At 40.3% G+C, this 25,724-nt stretch overlaps 1 protein-coding gene across 6 annotated transcripts in view; it reads left to right on the top strand.

Annotated features, from left to right (window-relative positions):
* The first annotated feature begins 451 nt into the window (after nucleotides 1-451).
* Nucleotides 452-25,724, top strand: part of STAG2 (STAG2 cohesin complex component) — an 83,127-nt gene continuing 57,854 nt past the window's right edge. For 3 of the 6 annotated variants that reach the window (XM_068956744.1, XM_068956738.1, XM_068956743.1), the window contains exon 1: nucleotides 452-793. The gene's annotated coding sequence lies outside the window, so the exon portion shown is untranslated. Of the gene's footprint in view, nucleotides 794-1,044; nucleotides 1,266-2,003; nucleotides 2,136-3,215; nucleotides 3,439-25,724 lie in introns of those variants that run through there. The other 3 variants (XM_068956740.1, XM_068956739.1, XM_068956741.1) reach the window with 3 other exon arrangements.

Genomic DNA, 25,724 nt, shown 5'->3' with positions numbered 1-25,724 from the left:
CTCGTACAAGTCTTGGCGCAGGCAGACGGGCGGGACCTCACTCGGGGCGCAGGAGCAAACGCCGCAGGGCAGGAGCGGGAGCCCCGGGCGAGGGGCCAGGGCGGGAAACGCTCCAGGCAGACCCTCCTCCTTCCGCGCGCCAGCGGCCGCTGCTGCCGCCGCGCAGGCCCCGGCCCCGGCCGAGCGCGGCCCGGCCCGCCGCGGGGCGGAACAAGCCGAGGCAGGACACCGCCGCCGCCGCGGCTGCCTTGGGAAAGACGCCGGCGCTCCTAAGTTCACCCGCCCTCCCGCCTCGGCTACTCGATGCTGCCCGTGAATGAAGCCGCCAGCTGGGCCTGCCTGCCGGGCGGCCGACACCCCGCACGACCCTCACGTCCTCCCCGCCCAGAGGCCGCCCGGCCTCCCCGCGGCGGCGGCGCCTGGGGCGGCCCCGCCCTCCGCGCGGCGGCGCATGCGCCGCACCTTGTTTACCCCGCTCGGCGCGGGCGCCCGCGGCCGGCCGGCAGATGTCGCCCCACGCCCAGGAGAGCCGGCCTCGCCCGGTGGCCGCCAGGTGGCGCCTGCGCCCTCCATTCGCTCGCGAGCCGCCGAGCAGCGAACACCCCAAACAATCCCCAGCGCCGCCGCCAAATTAAATAACCTGCCCGCTCCCAGCGCCGTTCCCAAACCCCCCCTCCGTGGCCAAGTCTCCGGGCCGGGCCGGGCCGGGCGGGCAACCGGCGGCCGGGCCGGGGATATAGGAACGGAGCAACGAGCCTGGGCCTCCTCGCTGCCTACGCCGACACTGGGCAAGGTAAGTTAGAAAATGGCGGCGAAGCTTCTGGAAGTTTGGCGGGGGGACACGGGATCGGAGAACGTGGCTCGGGAGAGGGGCCGGGACCGGGCCTGCGGCTCCCGGGCCTGCGGGGACGGCGCGGGGCGCTAGGCCGGCTGGCCACAGGGACTCAGCGCAGCCAAGATGGAGGACGGCGGGGCCGAGCCGCGAAAACACTCCAGCCCCCCGCTTCCCCACCCCCCTTTCCCAGCGCGCCTCGGCGGGGAGGGGGGGAGAGAGCGAGAGCGCGAGGGAGAGAGCGCGAGGGCGCCGAAAGCGGCCCCCACTGCCCGCCCGGGGCCCCATTCCTCCGCCCCGGAGTGGGCCGCGGGCGAACTGGGCCCAGCGCTCAGCGAGCTAAAATGGAGAACCACCTTCTCCTCCTCCTCCTCCCCCCTTCTCCTGAGCCGAGCAGGGGCTGCTGGCAAGATGGAGGACTCGGGCATTGTGTGTGTGTGTGTGTCGGCGAGCCGGGCCGGGCCACTCGGGGGGTGGGGGGGGAAGGGGGGCCCGGGCCGTTGCGGACGGAGCGAGCCGCGCTCGGGGGAGGGGAGCGCTGGGCCGCGCGGCGCGCACAAGAAAATGGTGGGGCGGCTGGCGCTGCCCTGGGGTTGAGTGTCGGAGGGAGGCCGGGGAGAGGGGACTCCCGCACCTGACAGCGCTCGCTCGCTGGCACTCCCTGCCCCCCGCCTTCCCGCCGCCCAGCAGCTGAGCTCTTCCTGCCAGCCCCGCGCTCCCAGCTACTTCCCCGCAAAGGGAAGTGTTGAGGGCTCAGGATTTCCCTCCTCCTCTCTTCCCCGTCTCCGCCGAGCTGGGGTAACTCTGGCAGCCTCTTCTCGGGTGACTTGAGTAGAGGGCCGGAGAAAGCGAGTTTCCCCGACTTAAGTGAGGACAAGGGGACTGACCTGCGCGCTTCTCCCCCCGCCTCTCTTCGCTGCCTCTTCCGAAAGAGTTGGCCAGCCTCCCCCCCCCCCCCCGGCTCCGTGGAGAGCCTTTGTGGGGCTATTTTTTCCCCGCCGAGTGACTTTCAGCGAGCTCTTCGGCAGCTGCCCGCCAAGAGGAAGAGTTGTGGCAGTTTCCGTTCGGCTTTATTTATTTTTTTGTAAAGAAAGGGCAATTGCCCACTTGTGTGGGGGACGCCTGATGTCGGGAGCCGCGTGTTGCTGGAGCCCTGCTGGGCTCTCGCCGGCTCTGCGGGGGGAGGGGAGGAGGAGGAAGAATGCTTCTTACTGGGGGGTTTTGGCGCCACTTTTGTTTTAGATAGTGCTTCTCTGCCCCCCTCCTTCCCGGCACGCACTGAACTGAGCTGAACCCTGCCCAGGTAGGAAGCGAGAGCTTTCCTGGTGTTTTTCTTTCCTGGGCACTTATTTTCTCTACACGCCTAAAAAAAAATACAGTTGTTGACGTGGTTAGGAGCTCGTTAGGGACAGGGGAGATGAGCGAGTGGCGGATTAGAGGAGAGCGGAGCAGATAGCTGAGCTGAACTTGGAGGCCCTGTTTCTCATATATTCTCCTCTCTCTGCGTGAACGCATCCCTCGTTTCTGGTGTCTGGGTGTATCGGGCTTGAGTGTGTGCATCGATGTCTTCGCTATCTCTGTGGTCTGTTTCTCCATGCCTTCCTTTATAGCCAGTAGCGTTGTGTAATCCGTCCGTCCCGTAAAAACCTGGGACCGACCGACTTATTTTTTTCTCCCCCCCCCGCCCCCCGAGAACATAGAAAGAAGGTTCTTAACTCTCGGTGCTTTTTATTTATTAATTTAATGTCGTGGTTTAGCGATTACTTTGTTGTCTTTCCGCGAGATGCTGTGTTCGGAGTTAATACAAACTTTCAACAACTGCCGTGTCCTGAGCTGCAGTTACTAGATTTTTTATTTATTTTTTAATAATTCTTGGCAGGCCGGTTAGAAGTGATTGCCCCCCCCCCCTTCGCTCTAAGTGCTCTCTTCCCTTGTGCTTGCTGGAGCCACACCCTATTGTGTCCGGTCTCGTTAGGCGCTTTTATCTGCTTATTTGACCCCTTCATTTTTCCTCCCCGTCCCCTCGGAGGAGCGTGCGTTCCGACCGGCCGCTCCCCTCCCCTCCCCTCCCCTCCAAGGCTGTAACGAGGAGCCTCGGAGGCAGCCCGGCGCGGCCGAAGTTGCGCCCTTTCGGCGGCCGCCGTCTCCGTCGGCGGGGTGAGGAGGGGCCATGTCAGCGCCGCGGTCCTGCCCGCCGGGGGGGGGGGGTCGGGTTACCGAAGTGCGTCACACGCGGCCCCGCCGGGCCTGCTGGGGAGCCGCGGCCGCTCCGTGCCTCCGCCGCGCTCGCCCGCCTCCCTCTCGCCGCCTGCCATTGGCCAGCGCGCGGGCGGGAGGCGGTGGCTTCCTCCTGCGCCCGGGGCGGGAGCGCGGGCGGGCTGGCAGCGGGGGAAGGGGCTGCGCCCGGCACGTCCGCCGGCTTACGGACAGCCGCGCTTTCGGCGTAGTTTGTATTTACATTCAGAAAACGGGGCTATCACAGCTGGTACTACTTTAAACACATTTCAAGTGCAGCTGTTTCAGAAACCCGACTTCAGCGTAAAGGTCACTTGGTGTAAATTACTTCCATAGCTTCAGAATTTCATTGGGTTTCGTTGAATTAGAAGGTGAGGAAAACGCCTTTTGGATCTGTTCCCTTGAAGCTGTCGTAGAATCGTTTTTATGCTATCTGGGAGTTTTGTTCAGTCTTGCTATAAATAATCCAACTAGAGTGCCTACCATTTCCTGTAGTAGAACGTTCTCCAAGTATAGTAGATCTCACTGTTAACTCTTGGCAACTGATGACTTCTTTCTCGTTGATAATGCTTGGCCATTTGAAACGACTTTTCTCCCTTTCCATATATTCCTCTCCCTCTTTTTTTTTTTTTTTTTTTTTTTTCAAATTCTGGTTTTCTTTTGACTACCCCAGTGTTTTTTTCTGGTATTGACTTGTCCAGGACTTCCAAAATATCTATGTGCAGGCTGGTTAGTTATGTTCAGATAAATATCAAGAGTGATCATGCAATTTACAGGCATTAAACTTTAGCTTTTTGGTGTTTACTTGTTAGCCTCAACTCTAATTTTGCCGATAAATCTTTGTGGTGATCAGTCAACTGCATCACAATATCTGCGGGATCTTTTATGGGTCTGTTTACTCGGTAACATTGATTCTTTCGCTTATAGCTATGGAAATAGTTTAATTCAAAAATGGAAAAAAAAAAAGGAAAACAGTCACTGTGTTGTAGGTGTAAGCCTTAATTTGCTTTGTTGCTTTCAGCACTTGTGTTGGATGGGATGGACTCTCCATAACTTTCTGATAAATTAAATGTATCATTTTGATACTTTCTTAGTCTTCAGAGGAGAAAAATACAAATTACTTCCCCTCTCCTAACATAGATCCTGCTCTGTGACCAGTGGGGCTCTAGAGGGTGCTTTGTAGCAAAACCAATGATGCTTTGCTGTATCACCTGCAGGTGGGTTTTAAGCAACCTGTGAGAGAAGTCTGTTAATTTTTATTGCTGTTATTTGTATTAAGTTAGCTGTGATGAACTTAACACTGGATGTTTCGTCAACTTAAATTCATACAACCAAAAAACAGCCATGCGGATGGGGTTGGGTGGGGGAGGTGTTCTGTAGTTTTCCAGAGAAATTTTGTGGTGCTCAGATAACTCCCGTATTGCATACTTGGGCCAGAGTTAAGTACTTGAAGCTTTTTCATCCATTTATAGATACAGGAAGATAATGTTGAGTAAAATTAATAAGCAGTGCTATGGGTTTGTTAACTGTGCATTTAAGAAGACTAGAAGATCTTCCCTGTCCCTACAAGCTCCTAACCACGTCAACAGCTGCTTATGCACAGATTATTCCTTTTAGACATTAAGTTTTCTTGATGTTTTGGAACTGAAAATATAGAAATTAATTAAATTATCATTTGGTTTGAATAAGCTTGTTCAAATTAATGCTATGATGCTTTAATATACCAAAAATATTTGGGAGCTGTGTAATGACAAAAAGTTGGGGTAGCTTCATAGCATATTGCAATAATTTCAGTTACCAAAAAAAAAATGCTGCTTGGTGGAGGAGCGTTCCGTTGTCAGAATAGCGGTATTCAGTTAGCTGCCTGTTAGTCTAACTCAAATTCCATGGATATATCACATTGCTGCTTTACATGTTAAAGTTTTTAAGGACAGAAATGTATGGAGTGAATTAATTTCCACTTGAAAAGGGTTTAGTTTTGCTTTGTTTCAATAAAACTTATAAACAGCAACTGAATCATTTTAGAAAAGAAGTACAGACAGCTTCTCCTGAATATTACATGCAGTACAGTCTCCTATAGAAAATAGCTGCAGGCTATAAACCACTTAAAAGTGAGCGCTCTTGTTGGTGGATTAGCAATTGCATTAGACTTATTCAAATCATGAAGTAATGTTTAGTGCAGCAGAATATTGTGAACCTTTTTATTAGACTGCTCTTTGTCATTCAAGGTTCAAATTTAGCATGATCTGGGAGATGACTTGTGTCATCTTCATTTGTAGTGTTCCTGTATCAGTTGTCTTAACTGCAAGCAAATGTTCTAAGAGATTAGGTTTTATGGAACTGAGTGGCGGCATAAACAGGTTGTAGGATTTACAGTAACCCTGAACACTTGGGTTGCTTATTTTTGTCAAATGAATCCCAAAAAGTAACCAAGTATTTTTGATGGTTGCTGTAGGTTTCTTGGTTGTGTTACTGGAATGCCATATTTTGTCAAGTAAGATGTACAATGTGACCGTTAAAAACCTCAGAGAATATTGTGGATGTGAATTTCCGGAATGTTACTGTGAGGAGTTTTTGAGTGAGTAATCAAGAGAACATAATAGAAAAAGGTAAATGTAGATGGTGTCTCTGTCAGCTAGATGCTGGGGTTTAAGAGCTTCATCTGCTTCATTAATTGTAGTGGAAGGAAGTGGTTGGTAGCAGTCATCAATGTATTCAGGTTAATATTCTCAGGATCATTTGGAACAGTTATATTCTGGAAAAACTTCTGCATGGCCTTGAACTGTCTTATATGAGAATCACTGACAAAGAAGTGGAGAGAATGAAGTGATAATCCAGTCCTTGGGAAGACTGGGGTGAGTGAGAGGACTGTGGCGTTCTTAGGTTGGAAAATAGGAAGCTTATACACAGAAAATCTGTGGAAGAATAGGCAGAGCTCTTTTCCATGTGTGCCACAAAAATTTAAATGGTGACACTACGTAGACTTATTGCATTGATTTATATTCGAAGGCCACCTTGCATTTAGGGCCACCTCTACTTTTGAAATAAAAGCACAGATATAACAAGGAACCTCTACTTGGTCCCATAGCTGCTCTGTCACTGTCCCCAGCGACCTTGTGGGTGCAGGCTGGGGGAAGGAAGGGGAGCGGACCGGACCAGACATCCACTTCTGCCCTACTGGCTATGGACATAGGTGGAACTAAATAGAGCTACAGGCAGATTAGAAGTCCTGGTTAAGACTTAACATTTATACCTGCCAGGAAGGAGTTTGTGCCCTGTTACCTCCTTTAATCTGTTAAATATTGGGCTCCTTCTGGAGCAAGTTCTAGAGCGTCTTAGCTGGTGATAGGGGTTTAATATGGCCTTAGGTAGCTGCTGTTGCATCAGCCACCCCTGCACCCCAGAGGGCGCTGCTGAGGCTTTGAAAGGGTTTTCATGGAAAAGCCATGTTGGGAGGGTGGTCTGTGAAGGTAGGAAGACTTGAATTTTTGTTTTAGTAAAGTAACTTTTTGCAGGAGGAGCCTTATGGTAACCTTTGTGATAGTACATCAGTATAACTGAAGCTCTTGTTCTAGCCTTTTCTACTAAAAAGGTAATTTCTGGAATAAAATGGTTAGCCTTCTACCATTCTGTGAGCAATCTTGATATTTGAAGATTGGTCCAGTAACTTGGGTTGGCTTTTTAGATTAGAAACAAAATCTAAATTTTCAACATGTCTAGCTTCTTTGTGGTTTAACGGTGGACTTTGAAATACAATGCGACTTTCAGCAAAGTCACATATTTGTCTCTTAGGGATTTAATAAAAATATTTCATTTGAGAGTTGAGAATGCAAAATGTGTTTTTATGTTATTTTAATTCTGATTTATTTTCTTTAAATTGAAATACCTCATGTTGCAGTTCATGAGAATATGGCAATTTTTTTTTCCCCTTTGGAGAATAATTATGAAGGCAGGAAAGCTTCTGAAGAAGGCCTACCTTATTTAAATCACCACAGTCAAATTTAGAGCTCATGCTGACTTGTCCAAGTTGGGAAGCTTAAGGGGCCATTGCCGGATTGGGTTCTATCTTGTGGAAAACGTTTTACTGTTTACAAAAAAGTTTTTGGGTTGATGCCTCTTTTCTTTATCCTTTCGCTGCCTTTCTTCTTTCTGACTATAAAATTTCTGGGAAAGGAAAAGGAGAGTTTGATGATCAGAATCACTAAGACTAGACCAAAGAGTCCTAAATTTGACAGGTTATGCCATTACAGGGCTTCCCAACGCTATACTCTGTTGCTCTTTGATATCTTTCTGTCATCGTGTATTGCAGCCTTAAGAAAATGTATTGATCTGTGAGGTCTTGGGTAGAGAAGAAGGGAAAATGGAGAAGAGTTTCTCTTTTTTGTCTCAGTAACTTTTTTCCTTAGCTAGTCCAGTCTGAGTAGGGATCTGGCACCTAACTTTGGAGTAGGGGGTATGGAAAAACTTGATCCTAGAGATTACTCCAAAAGCCCCTTGGCTTTCATGCAACAGCTGGCTCTTTTCTAGCCTTCGTTGGCTACAGAGACCCGGGAAGGAAAACAGTTTGTTTTTAAATTCTGACTCAGAGTGGGATAAAGAAGAACAAGCACATGTAGAACTGCAATTGTATGCATTTACCTTTTGTCTTACTGTGACTTCTGAAGAAAATGAGAAGTAAGCTGTCACATAACTGGTTTATCCAGAAACATACTTTACTGTTGTCTCTACTATACATTTTTTTGACTGTGTAGCTAGCTGCAACTTTTTTCCTCCCTCTGGAGGGCTAATTTTTGTAAAACAATGTGGTCACAAGAGTCAGTAAACATGAGAAGATTGGTGTATATTGAAGAGCAGGTTGTGATTTAAGGTTGAGATGATAACCGCAACGCTTGCCCTACAGCAAATATCTAGAGAGGAGAGCGTGCAATGTTTGGTGGACTGACATTGTATTTTCTTACAGATTGGAATTTATTGGTTTATTAGTCCTGACTTTACACAACCTTTTATGCATTTTATTTTTCTATGCTTTTGTTTTAAAGAAGGGGAATTTACATGCTTGCCTATAGTTTTTGAATATGTTTTGAAAAAGGCTTCATGTATATATACTGATATATTTTGACAGGTGTTATGTATGTCTGCCATTGTCTAGATTAAGGAATTACAGTTTGAGTGCAAATTTCAGAATTTTCTTTATTAGCGAATCATGAAAAGAAATCAAATGTACTGAAACTTCGGAACACACAGAATACTTTCAAAACTACTGACCGCTTAAAAAGAAACAACAAACCTTAGAAATAGATATCCTGTTCAGTTGAGAATGACTTTGGAATACAATCCCAAGTTGCTGCCAAGGTTTGGTGAAATGCTGATCAAGTTTTACCCAAGGAATGAGTTTCATGTGGTCTGCAGGACAGCTAACCTTACCTTCAGCCTCCTCCTGAGTTTCTTCCTTCCCCTGTAGTACCCCATCCCCGTTGTGTGACAGGCACCATTTAGCGTATGCACGCTGGCGATTTGACGCCTCTTTGGGAGACAGGGTGATTCACATTGCAAAAGTTTTTCTATTGCTGAAAACATGTGATCTGCCTGGAAAGGCATTGATGTTTTTGATTTGAAGGTAAGGTTGCAGTTCTTGGTTATGGTTGACTTGTGTGCTTTTTTACCCAAAATAGGATTTCAGCCTAAATTTTATGGAATACCTTCTTCACAGCATCTCATCTGAGGAGAAAGATTGAATTTTACTTTGTTTCCAAATAAGAATAGAAAAGCCTTATCTTAAACAGTCTCTTTCTTTCATGCAATTACCTGTTATATCTTTAGGTAGAACTTCTCCTGCTTAATCCTTTAAGAAAGGGACAGTGTGAAATTTTGGACCATATCAAGTTTTAGCAAGCAGATAATATGCAAGTAATAAAATATTCCGATTATATTTGTGTGCGTATAATCTTACATCGGGGAATGTTCAGTATGAGGAAAGTTTTTACAGAGTGGGAGGGGGTGATTTGAGAGGGAATATTGAAAATCAGTTTTTTTAATATGATGTTTTTATTATCTGACTGTGGGCATTTGAATAGATAGGTTACTAAAAACCCCAAAAATGTAGGTAGTAAACGCCAGCAGCGGTTTTGTAATTCATGTAGCATGGGTTTAGGTGTCTAGTTATCAATTTTAAGGTGATATGTGATATGAGTTCAGGAATAAGTCTGGATAGTTGTGGATAAAGTGGTCATCTAATTTAATTCCTCCGAGTAATAAGGAGGCACATCCTGACTACAGGCAATGTTTTTCATTTTATTTCTCATCTTCTAAGAAGCAGAGAACTGATTAATCATGATATTTCTCCATGGGAGAAAACTGGGGAAACTTGGTAAAAACACTTTTGTATGGTGGGGTACTTTTGTAACAGGAATGACCAGTGACTGCAGTCCAAATATGGCAGCGCTGTACTTGTGGAAGACAAATGGGAAGTGAAATTGATGGAGACTAACTGCTTCCATTCTGTATGTTGATTCAGAGGAAAGAATAAATACAATTTAAATCAAGTTGAAAAGGAAGAATGCAGTCTTCATAATTTAAGATTTATAGCATAAGTAGTTTTCAGATGTTATTATTTTGAACTATTTTCATGTGAGGACTATATTCTTACAGAGAAGTTCCTGCTTGGCATACTGCCATATACTCTTCTATTTTGATCATTGCTTTATGTGCATCTTTGAAACCTGAATCCAAACTACTTGCTTTTAATTCTTCTAACATGAAATAAAGCTTTGGGTCCTTACACCTCTGTTGTAAACTGGCAGTTGCTTCCTAGAAGTGATACCACAGTGAAAAAACTATTTGTGTGTTAGGTCACAGAATCATGCAGGATGGAAGAATCCTCTGGAGGTCTAGTCCAACCTCCTGCCTAAAGCCCATCCGGTTAGACCAGGTGCTCAGGAATTTATCCCGTCAAGTTTTGAATATCTCCAAGGATGGAGTTCCCATAATCTCGCTGTTTTTTTATTTCAGTTCTTAAATTGTCTTAAATCATTAAATTATTATATCTTAAATTATTAAAAAGATACGCTCCCCAAAAGTATCTTTGGAAAGTACTCCTTGATAGTGGAGGCTTAGGAAGCTGATGATCTGGGTGAAGCCAGTTGTGGTTTTTATTGGGAATTTTTGGGAGAAAGAGAGAGGTGTAAGGCTGCAGAAACAACTCAAAAGCTTTTTTGTGTGTACTTTCTTCTTCCCTCTGGTCCTAATTATTATTAAACCTCCCACCTCACTACTGTGTCTATGGTAAGAAGTTGCAAATAGAACTTTCTTTTCTAAGCAAGTCACCTGTTCACTTAGACATCATTGATAAACCTCTCAAAAAGGTTCTTTAATGTTCTTCTCTTGCATACAGTTTTCGTATTCAAACAGTGGTATTTTTATTGCTTCTCATAAGTATTATTTCTAGAAATCTACAGCTCATTTGAAACTATGGTAACCAGACAGGAAAGCTGCACGAGTGTCTGTGTTCCATCTGTAGTACAGGTCTGTCCTTACTTACCTAATAAAGGATTGACCGAAAAAGGTGAAACTGGCTTTTGCATATTGATCTGCCAAGCATGATGAAAATGACTATTAGAGCAAAGTGTTTAAAGGAAATGATTCAATAATGCAGGAAGAATGTTTGCTGTTGGGTGTAGGTTTTCTTTTGACGTTTTGTTTTGCTGCTAGTTTACGTCGTTTATCTCCGACGTTCAGTGTTTGATCTGTTCTTATTTTAAGTGGACTTCCATTTGACTTATTTTGGTAAGCCCTGTTTTCAAGATCGATGCACTTATAACGGTATTTGCTTAATTAAAAAAAATGTTTATCAATTAAAATGCATCACTGATGTAACATTGTGTGTATACCATATTACTGCACTTCTACATAGAACAGCTTTTGTAAGGTAGAAGACATGTGACTTGACAGTTGAAAAAGAATCAGAAAAATTGGCCTCTGGACACTTTATTTTCTTTTGCTTCATTGCATTGTCTGGTTATACTGCTAAATTTCTATTCAGTGATGTGGTAGTATTATGAAAGTTAATAAAGTTCTGTACTTGGAAGTAAGTGTGTTTGTGCCTTAGAGCAGTGCTGTCTGCGAAGTAAGACACAGGTTGTATGATATACAGGTGACAAACACTTTAAAAAAAAAAAAAATTCTAGCTCAGTCATACTATGGATAGAAGAAAATACCAGAAGTCATCCTCTTTAAGTGCAGTAGGTGAGGCATTAAGATTTTTCATACTTACCTTCAAATGCAGGAACTCGTAAACTCTGTAAATTTGAATTCTTAGTTTCTCTCCTCTTTGTGTCAAGCGGGTATAAACTATGTTAAACACACCTTGAATACAAAACTTGTTAGGGAAGTTTTGTTCAGAGAGAGGATTTATGCATTCTTGCATAATCCTGTCTCCAGTGGAGAGGAGCATGGAAAATCCTAACAGTTCATTCGAATGCAGGATTGAGTCCATGTTTTTAGTAGGTAGGGGATTTAAGAAACTTACTGAGGTTTTTCAGGTTTTTTACAGTAAGCACTACTTGACAGCATGTAAGGAATTAAGCATCCTAGAAAATGAAATAGAATTACCAGAATGAAGGAAATAATACCAAGGAAGATGGGAAAGATTAAAAAAAAAAAAAAGTGTGAGAGTGGTTGTAATGAGCATCAATATATTTTGATAAGTATGTTCTGTGTCTAGTTGTATCACTTCGACGTTTTTGTTGCTCCTATGGATTATGTCAGCATTTAGTTGTTAATAGCCGCATCAAATATGAATTACTGCTTTTATATAAACTTAATCTTGGAATCACTGTGCTATCAGATGTGGAAGGTGTAAATGTTTAGATAAAATGTTTGAGGAAGTTGGGATTTAAAAAAATTAAATATTAAAGCCTTTTGGGGAGATCCAGAGGAGAAAAGAAGGGTAGAAATCAGGCTGGTAGTCCAGTGAAAATGGAGTGGGGGTTTGTGGTGTGTGTATATGGTGTGTTTGTGTTGTGTGTGTGTGTGGTTTTTTTTTTTTTTTTTTTTTTTTTTTTTTAACTATAAGGATAGTTGATGGAGAGAGTAATTATTTGAACTGACACGAAAGAGCAGAATTGGATGGTTACATAACTGGAAGTCATTTTAGATCATACCTCCACATGCAGTTGTTTCCTCCCTCTTTCCATACTCTTCCTTCTAGTTCTTCCCTTCAAGGCACTGAAGATAGGCCTTTGATATGACTAAGCTAATGTAATGGCTAGCTGTCACTGAAAGGGTGGTCCTGCTTCTGCATCCTGTTGCATGCTTCTGCATCCTCACCAGGTGCTTTTTTTTATGTGCCCTGTGTCTGTGCTTATGCTCGCTTGAACCCTATTGGTGAACTGGCTTAAGGAGCTAAGCTGAAGAAAAAGGGAGTAGTTTTTGGTTTGTTTAAATCCCTGTGGAGTCAAATGGGTGCTGCTGCTCGCAGGGGAGGGTACAGGACGTTTCGACTGGTAGGAGCATAGAGTTGAGCGAGGTGACCCCTTTCAGTAGTTTGAAGTGTTGCATCAGTTGTCTGGTTGAACAGCAGGGAATGTAACTTCTGACATCTACTACCCTTGTACCTGATCTTACCTTTAAAAACTGTTTGGACTGTCTGCCAGTTCCAAAAGTAACTTTATAGTCTTTGTTGTGATCGATGTTTTAGGTTTTTGTCCAAAATATTACATCGTCTGTAATAGACCAGTTAGAGCTCTGCAAGGAAATTTAGGACTCTGATTTATATTAATTTATGCAGGCAGGAAGATTATGTTGGTTTTTTTTTTAGTTTCATGCCATGTGCTTGTCAAAAGTTCTGCAGGTGTTGGATCATTGGAGATTTTAGAAAGCAAGCCCTTCCCACCCCCCAATCAAGGCTTTCTTCTGGTCTTAGCATGGTTATATGTACATCAGATGTTATTGGTCAAAATCCTGCTAGACCTCCTTTTTCAGTTGGATGCTTACCAGCCTATTGTGGTTAGATCTTATTATGAGACTTTGCACTCTCAAGTTCTCTGTGGTTTAAGGAAGGTACAGTGCCAGTTCTATGCTTGAGGGTTGTCTTTGGCCTTTTTACAGAATGGACCATCCTGTACAATGATCTTGGGTCCCATCCCTCCCAACTAATGAATCTTCTGGGAGAACGTGCTGTGGTTGCAGGTGTCAATCTCAAGGAGCACTTCATAATATACTAAATATATCCTTCTTGTGTTTGTTTGTTTGTTTCTCATAAAATGATAAAGTTGTCCTTCAGAGATGCTGAGAAATAGGCAAAATAATGCCTGAATACGTTCCCTGCCTCTTTCCTGCCCCACTTTAGACTCGGTTCAGAGCAATTTGTTTTCTTCAGCTGTTGACCTGCAGAGATTTTCTTTCACTATGTGGAATCAGCTGGTTTTCAACCAGCTAGAAGATGCAGTGTGGTTTTGTTGTGTTTTTTTTGTTTTGTTTTTGGTTTTTTAGGTGTTTGGGAAAAATTTGTCTTAAGTGATGAGAAGTTATTGCATAGTGATCCATAGCTTCATTACTAACCTTTTTAGGACGTAGATCTGGAGAAACTCATCTGCTCCAGGCAGAAGCTGTGATTTGTGGAAAGAAGTTTGTGAAATAATCAAACTGACAGCTACACTTCATGCTCTGTGTTTTGCTTTGTGAACTTGTAGCCTAGTCAGCAGTACTAGGCAACAGGAAAGCCACACATATAGAAGGAGGTTTGGAGTTTTGTGGAACGCGTAATATCAAAGAAGTTCCTTAGATCGTTTTAGATTGTAGGGTGGATTAAAGAGATTCGGGTTGTTCAATGTCCATTTATATTACCCCTGTTGGAATAGGAGTTATTTTTTTAGATGTTGAATTTGCAGAAGGCAGTGGATAAAGAGCATAGCTGATGGGAACTGTTTCTCCCAATTTTGTAGGTGCTCCTTAGAAATACTACTGTTGCGAATTCAACTGCAATTGCTTGATCTATGTCAGTTTCTTTTTACTGCTGTTAAAATGTTTCTGTGGGACTTCCCTGCTTGGAGGAATGCCAAAATGAGTGTGTGGGAAGACTTAATACTTGCTACTTGCATAGCATTTTGTATGTTCAGAGTCTTCTGCAAATACTAACTAATCTTTATTTAAGATTTGCGTCCAATTTCTGCCAGCATAAATGAATAACAGCCAGTTACGACCAGTGTTTTTTTCATGTCAAAAGAATGAAATGCTGTAACTAGTGTAGTTAAGAGTGTAATCTTTATCGTTTTAGTAGCGTACTGTTTTTGTCATTTTGCTCTTTGGGTTTATTGTGGTGGAGAAAAGTTACGAATAGAATATGGTTCTACTCTTCAGGAGGTCCCTGAGTTATAGGATGCTGACTGCTAGAAAGAATGTCATTTCATTCATTTTATGTGTGATATTTTGATCTTTTCTCCAGCAATGTTCGTTTCTGCTGTATTAAGGTTTATTTCTTTCTAGTCTGAGGAGCCATAGCATATTTACAGCAAGTAATACTGTGAGAAGAATGGTCGTTCCGAGTTTGCTTCTTAACTGTCATTCTTGCAACTTAAAACATAGTCTTAAGTTGAAAATGATTTTAACTCCTTACAGCATACCTATGCTAAAAAGTTATTAAGGTTTCTCCTGTCTGTGTTCTGGCATGTTAATGGCAATTTTTAGTTACAGATTATTTATTATATGAACCAGTATACCAAACTCAGGAAGCTGCGAGTGTTTTGATCACAGTAAAGTGGTACAAAACTAAAGTAGCTATGGACGTTTTTTTTTTCTAGGATCGTATATTCTACTTGGAAACTTAAAATTTGAAAATTGGTATTTTATTGTTTATGCTTTTGATTCGCTGAAACTGGACAAGTTTTTATTTTGGACGTCCTTTTAAAGAGAGGCTTCAGCAGTTCTGACTTAAACTTCAAGATATCATTCCACTTTTCCTTAAAGATGAAAATCTGCAAGAACATATCTATACAGTAAAATGTATGTTGATAACATTAGGGTGCCGTACTTGAGCTAATAGAAAGAAACACTGAAAATATCAGTTAGCATAGGTAAGGTACTGTATTAGGAGAGCTTTCCTGTTTCTTGCATCACGACTGGCTTGGAGACTTCCTTGTGGCATCGTGTTGTGCCTTGGAGATATGTATAGAATGATTAGGAAAATGAAGTGGTGAGTAGGCGTATGACTCTTAGAGGGTTGAAAGAGAAATCTCCTAAATGATTGCAAAGAAGTTAGTCTGATAGTTATATATGGCCTCTGGGAATAGATAGAATTGTTTTCAGTGTTTTGAGAACAAAATTATGTTAGTCTATAAGCACTTACCAGCATAAACTTATAACATGCTAAAAACTGTATATTTCAGGGGAGGAAAGAAAAATTGTCTATAGAAATGGGTCAAATCCTGTACTCCTTGTTACTTTTCTTCTTTAGCCAAATACACTATTAATTTTGCATTGATTGTTGCATATTAATCTGTTGGCTAGGTTTTAGTTGATGAGTGTTGTTGTTTCCTCTGTTGTAAGATTCAGTAGCTTTAGAAACTTTAATGGTTTTGTAACTTTAGCCCTTCACGAAGGGACTGAAATTTAGATACCAGTTTATAAAAAGTAGTATTGTTTTAAAAAAAAATCCATAAGTAACCCATATGCAGACCTAATAATACTTTTAGAACGCCAAACTTCTGATCTTAGGTAAAACAAAGAATACATTTGCATTTCTATTTGGTTGTCATCTGATAAAATATTAGAACAACTCTGGTATGAACACGGCCTAAAACTTGAATTTTGTTTGTTGTCTGGTAATGGCGTGATTTTAGAAGATACACAGATCAATAAAGAAAAATCATTAGAAATTGAGCTAGTTCTGATGACTTACTTGTACAGTATTAAATACTCAGTGGTGAGTGCCATCTGTAATAAAGCTAGTTCTGGTTTTATATAGAGTGATGGCAGATTCTAGTCATGTCTGATATACTGAAGAAACATTGTAATAGAAATGGATTATAGAACCTAAATGTAACCGCTCTTAGCTGTGCTTGGTAAAATGAGCTAGTGGTTCTTTGTTCAGCAGGGACATACTGTGTTTCTATTTCTGTCACATCTCTGCTGCTTTCTTTGCCATTTTAAATAGGGTTTAGGCAAAGGTGATCAACTATTGGCTTGTTAACACAAGCCAATTATTATTGGGCATTATTCAGGCACCAAGGAACGCAGCACATTCAGAATTTCTGTTATTGTAGGAAAAGCAGTAAATTGCAGCCAGGCTTTTGTTTCATAGCTGACTGAGTAACGTTTGATAGTGGTATTTGGGTGCTGTACTGAGTAATGGCATCACAGTGCTGTAGCAAGAGACAGTAAACTAGATTTGGAGCAGCCTGTGGCAGGTTTTGTACCAGTTTTAGCCTAGCAGAATGGTATGGACGACTCACTCTTCCTTTGACATAATTGGATAGTGGATCGCATCTGTTGTAGTGTCTCACTGGTTTTGGAAAGGGCTGTTTCCATGTACCAGTCTCAGGACTCCTCTTTAGCCATTTCAACTTACTAAGCCACTGGAAAGCTAATTTATTCAAAATAAAATTGATAGATTGTTGTTCAGCTGGCTCAGCAAAGGGTCTGACAAGTGCCCTTGGCCATGATATATGGCCAAAAGCAAACACAGAGAAGGGACAGTGGGACTGACCCTTTTACCAGTAGCAATCTATCTAGTTTATTGTATTATCAGACCGCTGTGGTTATAGTTTTGGTCTGGTTTGTGGTTTAGCAGCAAAGAGGATAGGTATATTTAATGCAGTCTGTTCAAATGGGTGTAAAATGTGCTTTCAGCTGATAATTAGAAGGAATATTGGAAACACTTTTTGAAATGACTACTACTTGGCCTGCTTTTTTCCATTGGACAACCTGTTTTCTGAAGTCAAATGAAGGCATATACAAGGCAAAGATTGTAACATACAGAAAGAAGTAAGTGGAACTAGTGGAGATGTTTGTTTTTAATGGGATTTTGTGTAATGCATGTATAATACATTTTTTATTATAACTGAATTCTCAATAATAAGAGTGTAAAACCTTTAACTGTTGGAGAGCTTGATTTTAAATACGTACTCTGGATGGGGTAGTTCCTGCACAATACAATCTGAAAGGTAAATGCCATTTAAAAGTCCTTAAAATAACATTTTGGGTTGGAAGGTACTTGTTACAGTTTGTACGGTGGGACCCATGTGCATCACTATATTGTAGAACATTAGTCTAGAGTGGTAGAATATTCTAGGTTATTTGTGTTCTCAGGTTATTAAAAATTTTACTGTACTGCTATTTCTATGTAAGTGGTTCTCTGAAGCCACTAATCTAGAAATACGTTATACTTCCACTAAAATGGAGGAAAATTGTGCAACTTAACCAAATGATAAGTATATAAAACAATTAATCAATTGAACAGTCAAGCAGTATAAGCTGCATATTGCTGTAAAAATATTGCTCTTTTGGGCATAATGGAAATCTTTCATTTTTTTATGTGAGAAGTAGTATATTGGAAATATACTCAGTATTGCTGAATGATACAAAAGGAATTATGCCTTTTCTCTGGAGTTGTTCAATGCTCTAGAAATATGCTACTACCAGAATTTACTTGAAGAGAAAAGCTTAACTCTTGCAACTGTCGTGCTCACAGATGATATTTTATAGCAAACTGGTTACGGCACTTGACATCTTTTTATGATAATGAATAAGCGAAAATGTTGATTTTTGGCATGCGAAGAAAAAAGTAATTTGAAAAATATTTCACCATTGTTGTACTAGATCCTCAAATCTTGAGGGGAAACAATGCTAAGGAGTATCTCTTTGTATGGTATACGTGGAATGAGACCAAAAGTAGAGTGGCTTTAAGTTGAAAGGAACCTATAAGTTAGCTGAAAATAGAATAGTCAAGAATTTTAAGTCTTGACTAGAAGGTATTTGATTAGAATATTTTAATGACAGGCTGTAATGACATACCAGCATTGAAAGAAATGAAAAATTAAGTTTTCCTTAATGCTCCTTTCCTTAATAGAAGATATTTGAAAATGTCTTTGGAAATATTATATTGTTTTGCTATTGGACATATACTGTAGTATTTTGATTTGTTGTATTCTATATTGGTTTTACTGGACAGAAAGCCTGTTTACCTTTGCTTTTGGAGATACTTTGCTGTGCTGAATAGTTCAGGGTAGGTTTTCCTCTTAAAGTACTACTGTATTTTAACTTTTAAACTTTTGAATAGCAGTGTCATCTGGAGCTATGCATATGCTCTGTACCTTCTCATGCATTCCCTTCCCCCCCCCCCCCCCCCCGCCCCCCACTCCCCTTTTTTTTCCTTGGGTGTGGAGAGGGGAAAAAAAGAACCACCCCCACTCCCTTCCCCCACCCCCAGTGTAGGTGTCCTTTTTAAGGAGAGCACATCTAGGGACTAAATTGAAAAGCGTTTCATAAAATAAGGACTTGGGTTATCCGTAATGCTAGTCTTAATATTGCTTCAGTTAGTAAATGTTTTTATGATTTACAAAGCAGTCATATTCTGTTAACCATCCTTTGTGAAGAAGGTCTGGCAGCGCGCTAAATCTGTGCATAAATCAAAATGCCACTGTTACATGTCAGAAAGGTGTTAACTCATTCTGCCTGTTGAAGAAAAAAAAGTTTGAGTTGATTTCATCAAAAGACTCAATGTTGAATCATATCTTTTGTGTCCAATACAGATTTGCATCATTTGTTCTCATTAACTTAGCAGAAATGCAGTTGTATGTTTTGGTCCAGCTGATGTCAAACTATCGTGACAGGGTGATCCAGCACTGTATGGTCCAAGTATTAACAATTATGGTATTGCTGTGGAAGGATGTACTCAGTGTACTTCTATGCCCCGTAGGTGTAGAAGGTGGGCATTTATGCAGAAACCTGAAAGGGGTTGTGATGCGAGTATCTTGCTACAGTTTTTGACTGTTGTGTAAATTACATCTCCCTGTGCTTGGACTCTGCATCTGATGACTTAAATTTAGAATTAGGCAGCTATTTCTTCTTAAAATTCTGTGAAGTTGTTCAGAAGAGACTGGTTTATTCCTCCCCTGAAGGTTGTTCCTTGTGGACTGTGTGTGATGACAGTATAGATGAGTATGCCTATTGATGCATTATCTGCCTGTGTTGTTTTATGGTGTGCAAAATAACATCCATAAATTAGATTATTGCTAAAGTTTCTAATAACTGTGAATTATTACCAAAAGGGTAATACTGCCTTGTTGAGAGCCTAATTAAAATAAAAGCAGGAGATATTACAGGAGAGGCTGTGCTACTAATTTTGCTTAGTAAAGACCAAATTACCTGGTAGGTAAATACTGTCCATTTCATTATGACTGAATATTAGTAATCCTATTCTACTTTGGTAGCAGTTACCTTCCGGAAATAACTTTTGATCCATCCCCTTTCTTTTGTCTCTTCCTTCTCCCTTATTCTTGCCGCCCATATTTAGATTTATCAGTAGCATCTATCTTCGGACACTGTCGATTCTAGCTCCTCTGTCTTGAAGAATGCTCTGATTTTACATCTGTATTAAAGACATGGCTGCACAGCCCTATTTAATTGCAATGAAAATTTTTTCTTGCATTGATATTCGGTAATCCTTCATGTGCGGTAAACTCTTCTGTAATAGGCAGTAGAAACAAGGGCGTTGTCAGTAGTGGAGATGCAGGCTAATAGTTCCATGTTAGCAACCACTACTGAGTAATCATAGAAAGCTTAATCAGGACCTTTTTTTTAAAAAAAAAAAAAAAAACTGTTAAGAAAGACTAGGTGACACACTTTTTCAGGGAAACTATTCATATCTATGGAAGTAGACTTGATCACTTAATGCTGGATATGGTAAAAGGCTGGAAAGGGAGAAAGCAAATACTTTCCCTGTGTTTCTGTCATTGACTGTTCCTTGGTTAGAGGTGCAGTTTCCTTTGTAGTATTATAAAGGTGTGGGTTTTCTTTTTTTTTTTTTTTTTTGAGCTGCGTTGTTATGCTTCTTAGGGGTTTCCTCCCCACAAAAATGTGAAGTCCCAAGATCATGTTAGTCATAAATTCAAGTTCATAAAGCAGTTGCTGAACTGAATTTTTTTTGTTCTTATTGATGGAAGGAGGGAAAAGTCAAATGTTAATTTACTTTCTCAGAAGAAGTTTCCATAGTAGACCAATCAATTTTATTTGAAATGATTAATTCAAAGAGTAAAGCAGTATTGTACCCTTGAATAACGTTGCTAGGAAATACTCTGTTAATATAATTCTATTTTTCTTAATGCACAATGCTTATAATCTAACTTGGGCATGTGATAACGTGTGCTGTATGAACTGTGGTGTGCAAACTCAAGCTTAGAAAAATGGCTATTGAAGGCCATAGATAAACTAGTGAGTGGGCACATTGAGTTCTTGAGGGAAGTGTATTTTCTTAGGGATAAGAGATGAGTACGTAGCCCGTACAGAAGAACTGAAAAATTTAAAAGAAGAATTTTAAAAGAGCATGTGAGTATCAGTGATCTTGCCATTTGGTTTAGGTGGCTCTAATGAGGGAAACTTAAAAACTGCGATGTGCTTTGGCGATTCAGTTGTTCTTCAGAGTAGCTGAAAGCACCTGGGTAGCTTGACTCTAATGGATAGTCATCTAGTGCTTATGCTTTTGCCAACCATATTTAACTGTTTGCAGTTCTGTGTACAGTATACCTAGCTTAAAGATCTGTTCTAAAACGCAAAATCTTCTAAGAAATACTCTGATTTCTTTTCAGTAGCATTTATTCTGGCATTTTTTTGAAAACTGCCCTAGTGTCTAGTCATGAAAGAAGAATTTACTTCGCGCACATTTGTATGTATTTGGGACCTTAATTTTTCTTTGCATGACCAAAGCATGTGAGACTCAAGCAGCCTCAAGAATTAAAAATTTGGGGACTGTGTAGTTTCATTAATAGTGGCTTAGATTTAAAAATCTGTTTTTCCTGTTTTATTGCCATTAGTTGAGAGAACCATAGCTTTTTCAGGGAACAAGACAAAGCTTGCCTTGTCTGAAAGGTAACTGTTAGGTTAATAGTCTATTTTCAGGAATAAATTTGATGTAATTAAAATGCTGTTTTTCTCCCTTTTTTGTGTGCGTGTGTGTGAAAAATGGTCATATATCTGCAAATAGTAGTGACAGACTATTTTTGTCTGTATGCGCTTTCTGCAAGCGACTTTCACTGCATGTCTTTTTGCTTGCAGCTTTAGAACGATGCCGGAGCTTTTCTTACTAACCGTTGATAAATCACCTGGATCTGTCCCTTGACTGCCAATACTTCCAAGTGGCTGTAGGATCTTTAGTTCATTAAAGATTAGCGGAAGCCTCCCAGAAGTTCTAAACAACTTTCAAAAGTTGAAGGGAGATTTAGAAAACTTTGTAGAAATGTATAGCTCCCACCTTCCTTTTGTTTGTTTCTTTTCTCCTCTCTTCCCCCATCACTTAATCTTGTATGCATGCTTTGAAAGGCTGAAAAATCATATCAAAATTTTGGGGTTTTGCCTTTGTGTTGCACGGATTAGAACTGTTATCTAGCAATACCTCATATTGCACATTAGAGACTTTGTGATATATGTGATGTTTTATTACTTTACAGCATGCAGTGATACTGTCACATTTTTTTTACATCCTACTGCTGTCCTTGAAATGAATGTATTTTAAACCACTGCTGTTTTAGGTGAAGCAAGATTGTGATTTCAGAATTTAATTACTTTATATCTGTGTATGGTTTGGGATTTTAAGATGCTGCTGATGTTTTAATCTGGGAATGGCAAGTATCAAAACTAATGTTTGTTCTTTGCGTTTCAGGATGGGGAATCTTAGTGTGCAAACCTTGGTATGCTAATTAGTAAGAGATTTGGACTGAAGAAGCAGCTATGACTTCCCCCCCCCCCCCTTTTCTCTTGTGACTAATACTGGCTTCCATTTTGAACAAGAGTATTTTGGTAATGGGGAACCATTTAATAGCTCTCATGTGATAGCATAAAATGATGCTGTAAGTATCTCAAGCCAGCAAATATTTGGAAACTTCTTGAGCTGAGAATTACTACTTGGGTTGTTTCAAGGAATCACCTCATATTTAGAAAGTGAATTACTTGATGACTGCCTGACTCTCTGGAGGGCTATTGGAGGAAGTGCATTTTGATATCTGTTTCTGAAAATAATACTGGACTGTAGTCTCTTTTTTTTTCTTTATAAAATGCTTTTTTTCCTTCCCAGAGGAATCAGTTTCTCTAAGTTTGAATGGCAGTCAGTTGAAGATATGGTGATATCATGAAAAAACTCAATCCATAATTACTGTACCCTTTTTTTTTTTAAACTACCACTGTCCAAAGAGCTGCTTTTTTTTTTTTTTTTTTTTTTTCTCCCTGAAGTGGTCTTGGGAGGGTATGGAGGATGGGTGCCCTATCTGTAATTAGAATTTTAAAATGTGTATACTCATTGTGCTGTGATAGTTAAATATACAAATACTCTAAAAAATAATGATTAAACCTTCATTGATGTAGGATGTTACTTATAGTCTATATTCGTCCTACAGTTAATACATTATTATATTGTCTACATAGAGAAAGAATAGCATTAAATTATTTTGCTCAGAAAGAAGAGATTAATATTTGTGTGCTACGGAGAAACCTGATGACGTCCTATTAGGCCTGAATTGGTAAGGTGTCCTTTGTAGGCTGGCTTTTTTTGTGGACAGCATAAAATGCTAGAATTATTTTCTTAACTACATCCTGGGTATTAAGATTTGTATGTACTTATTTGTGAGAAAGCTGCGTGGATAATGACTTAGAGGAGTACTTATTTCTCTATCTCACTACTGCAAGGGTGGTAAAGGTTGCTTAGGAGCTAGTCATTGGAGTGTGTGTTTGCTGTGTGTAAACTGAGTGCTGAGCTTGATTATCTAATTGTCAGCACTTACACTTTTTTATTTTTGTTAATGTTTGGATTTTTTTGAATATATATGGGTCTTCTAACTTTTTGGAGTTGATTGTCTGGTAGAATTGTGCAAAGTTCTGCAAATCAAGTGAGTTCTTGTTAAAGCTTTTCTGACTTTTTTTGAAGGACTGAAGCACAAGAAGACAAGGTTGCTGCTGTTTCAATAGTGGAATGGTTAGAAGGTGTTTTCATCGTATTTTTAGCCCTGCAAATGCTCTAGCTATGTTCCTAGGCCATCCCTTACCACGTAAGTTAAATTCCCAAGTAGCTGATTACTGCTCATCCTGTGGTCCATCATCAGTCTCTGAACTTACCTTTCCTTATTCCCTCCCTGCAGCTAAGACCTCCAGAAAAGGAGTTTTAGTAGTTTGTTTCTTAGGAAGTATATTTTACTAAGATCAGCTACAAGAAGTGCTTACATACTTTCTATTTTTTATTCTTTCTTGTTTTCCTAGTGGGCTGTGTATTACATCAGGTTCTGCGGTTTTGGAGTAGTTCTTGCACTTGATACATAAAGTCTTAAGTTCATTCATGTAGTAATAAATTTTATGTTCTGTAATTAATATTTTTGGCAGACACCTATGTCACAGGAATGAGTTGGTAGCAGCTCCTAAAATGTTTGTGTTAACCGTCTAGAGAACTGTAGGAAAAATGACATTCTAAAACCTTTCTTATAATTGAATCAAGTGGGCTGCTTTATGTTAATCCATCTTTTCTTGGAAAAACTTCCCAAACTTGCAACTGAACTTTATCCAAAAAAAAGGATTTTTTTTTTTGTGGTTTGTTTTTCTCTTGATCTTTGAATCTAAGGGGAAAATATTTTTTTTTCCAGATGCATCCTAAAATAAATTACAGGAGTAAATATGTTAACATGCATAGAACGAAGGTTTAAAAAAAAACTGATGTGGTTTTCCTCTATTATCACTTGTCTCTACTTTTGAACAGCAATCAAAAACCATGGCTCTGATTGCCGGTTCATTTTGGGTTGCTTGCAAGACTAAATTCATAGCATTTAATGATCTAGGATTTTCATACCCTAGGGCAAGATTATAGTAAGTGGAGGTCAAGCTGAACAACCACCAGACCTAATTTACACTCGGATAAAAATGTTCCTGTCTAACAATTAAATTCAATGCTATTGCCTCTTTCCCTAACTTTTGCTAAATCCTGGTTTATATTGTTTCGAGACCAAGACAGTCTGATGCCAAGTAAAGATTCTCCAAATAGAATATCGGTCTCAGCCTTCTAGTTTATGAAATTGTACAGAATCAGGTATTAATATTAATGGCACACGGCATGCTTGTTCCGGAGGGGATATGAGACTTAATCCAAATAGAACATTTTCTGAACATATAAACTCTTCTTGATACAGAGTCTCTTAAGAAAGCAGCAATCAATAAAGAGTTACTTTTTCAGATCAGTTGATTTATTAGTAACCTGTGTTTTAACTGCCTACATAATAAGATCATGACCAAAATAATGAGAGGTTTTTCAGATAGGTTATGTGAGGAAGGAAACCTTACAGGTTACTCTGATACTTAGTGTAACTTACTACCCTTAAAGGTGCATTTGTGTAAATGAAAGATGGTAATAAGTTTCAGTTGAAGTGATGTGATACCTACTCATTATGTGTAGCTATTTTGTCCGGTAACATTAACTTGCAGTTGCATGCAAGTACAGGAATTCCATTTAAATTTCTGAAAATTTCAAGTGTAAACCAATTTGAAATATGGGATTGTACTTAGAATCCTGATTAACAAGTAGTACAACAGCATGAAAATTTTATACTGCTGTTTAATTGTAAAAGCAATTCTAAATATTAAGTGGCTTTTTGAGTAAGCAGAACGCAAAGTTGGCATTTTGTGTTACTAATGTGAAGAGATTAATGTAACATAGTTTTATTGCTGATCCAGTGTTCTTAAGAAATCAGTGCTTTGGGCATTAACATGAAAAAAATTTGCTACTTGATGATACTTCAGAATGCCAGGTTATTATTATTTTTATTAAGGTATTTTAAATGTGTATGAATTCTAATCCAGTTACTTCATTGTTAGTTTCTTCCCTTTCCTTATATATAGCCAGTCCTGTAAGAACAGGTGATACTTGATTGATTTTAGGGGACCTTAATTTCAGGATCTGTGAAGTAGCTCTAAGTAGCAAGTGATTGTGCAGAATTTTTACCACACTAAAAACCTTTTGCTTGCCATTAAATTTTATGATTACATGTTAGAATCCTGAGTGGTGATGACAATCTATTGGTAAAAATCCTTTTTGAGAATAACGTATGTTAGCCATAGTAAGAGCAGAATCTGCTGAATTCAACACAGGAATACCAAATAATTATGTAATTAATGGCTAAAGAATAAAATTGAAGAAGTGCTGCTCTTGAATAACTAGTTATAACAACCAAATAACTTAATACAGCGAGTTTAACTAAATTTCATTTTTGTATTTCAGAAATATAAATACACGGTTTAGAGAAAGTATATTGACTGTTACTCAAGCATTACAATTTTTAAGTGTACAACATGAGGAAAAGGAGTAGAAAGATCAAAGCAATCTAAAAGAGGTGCTGCCTGTTTTAAATAATCCTTCTTCTGTCTTTTCAAAATACTTAGTTTCTCTACCTTCTTGCAGTTAATAACTGTAAGGTGAGAT

The sequence above is a fragment of the Struthio camelus genome, chromosome 11 (assembly GCF_040807025.1).
Source record: "Struthio camelus isolate bStrCam1 chromosome 11, bStrCam1.hap1, whole genome shotgun sequence".
Taxonomy (NCBI): Eukaryota; Metazoa; Chordata; class Aves; order Struthioniformes; family Struthionidae; genus Struthio; species Struthio camelus.
The sequence above is the reverse complement of the archived record's forward strand: the minus strand, read 5'-3'. Positions and strand labels throughout refer to the sequence as shown.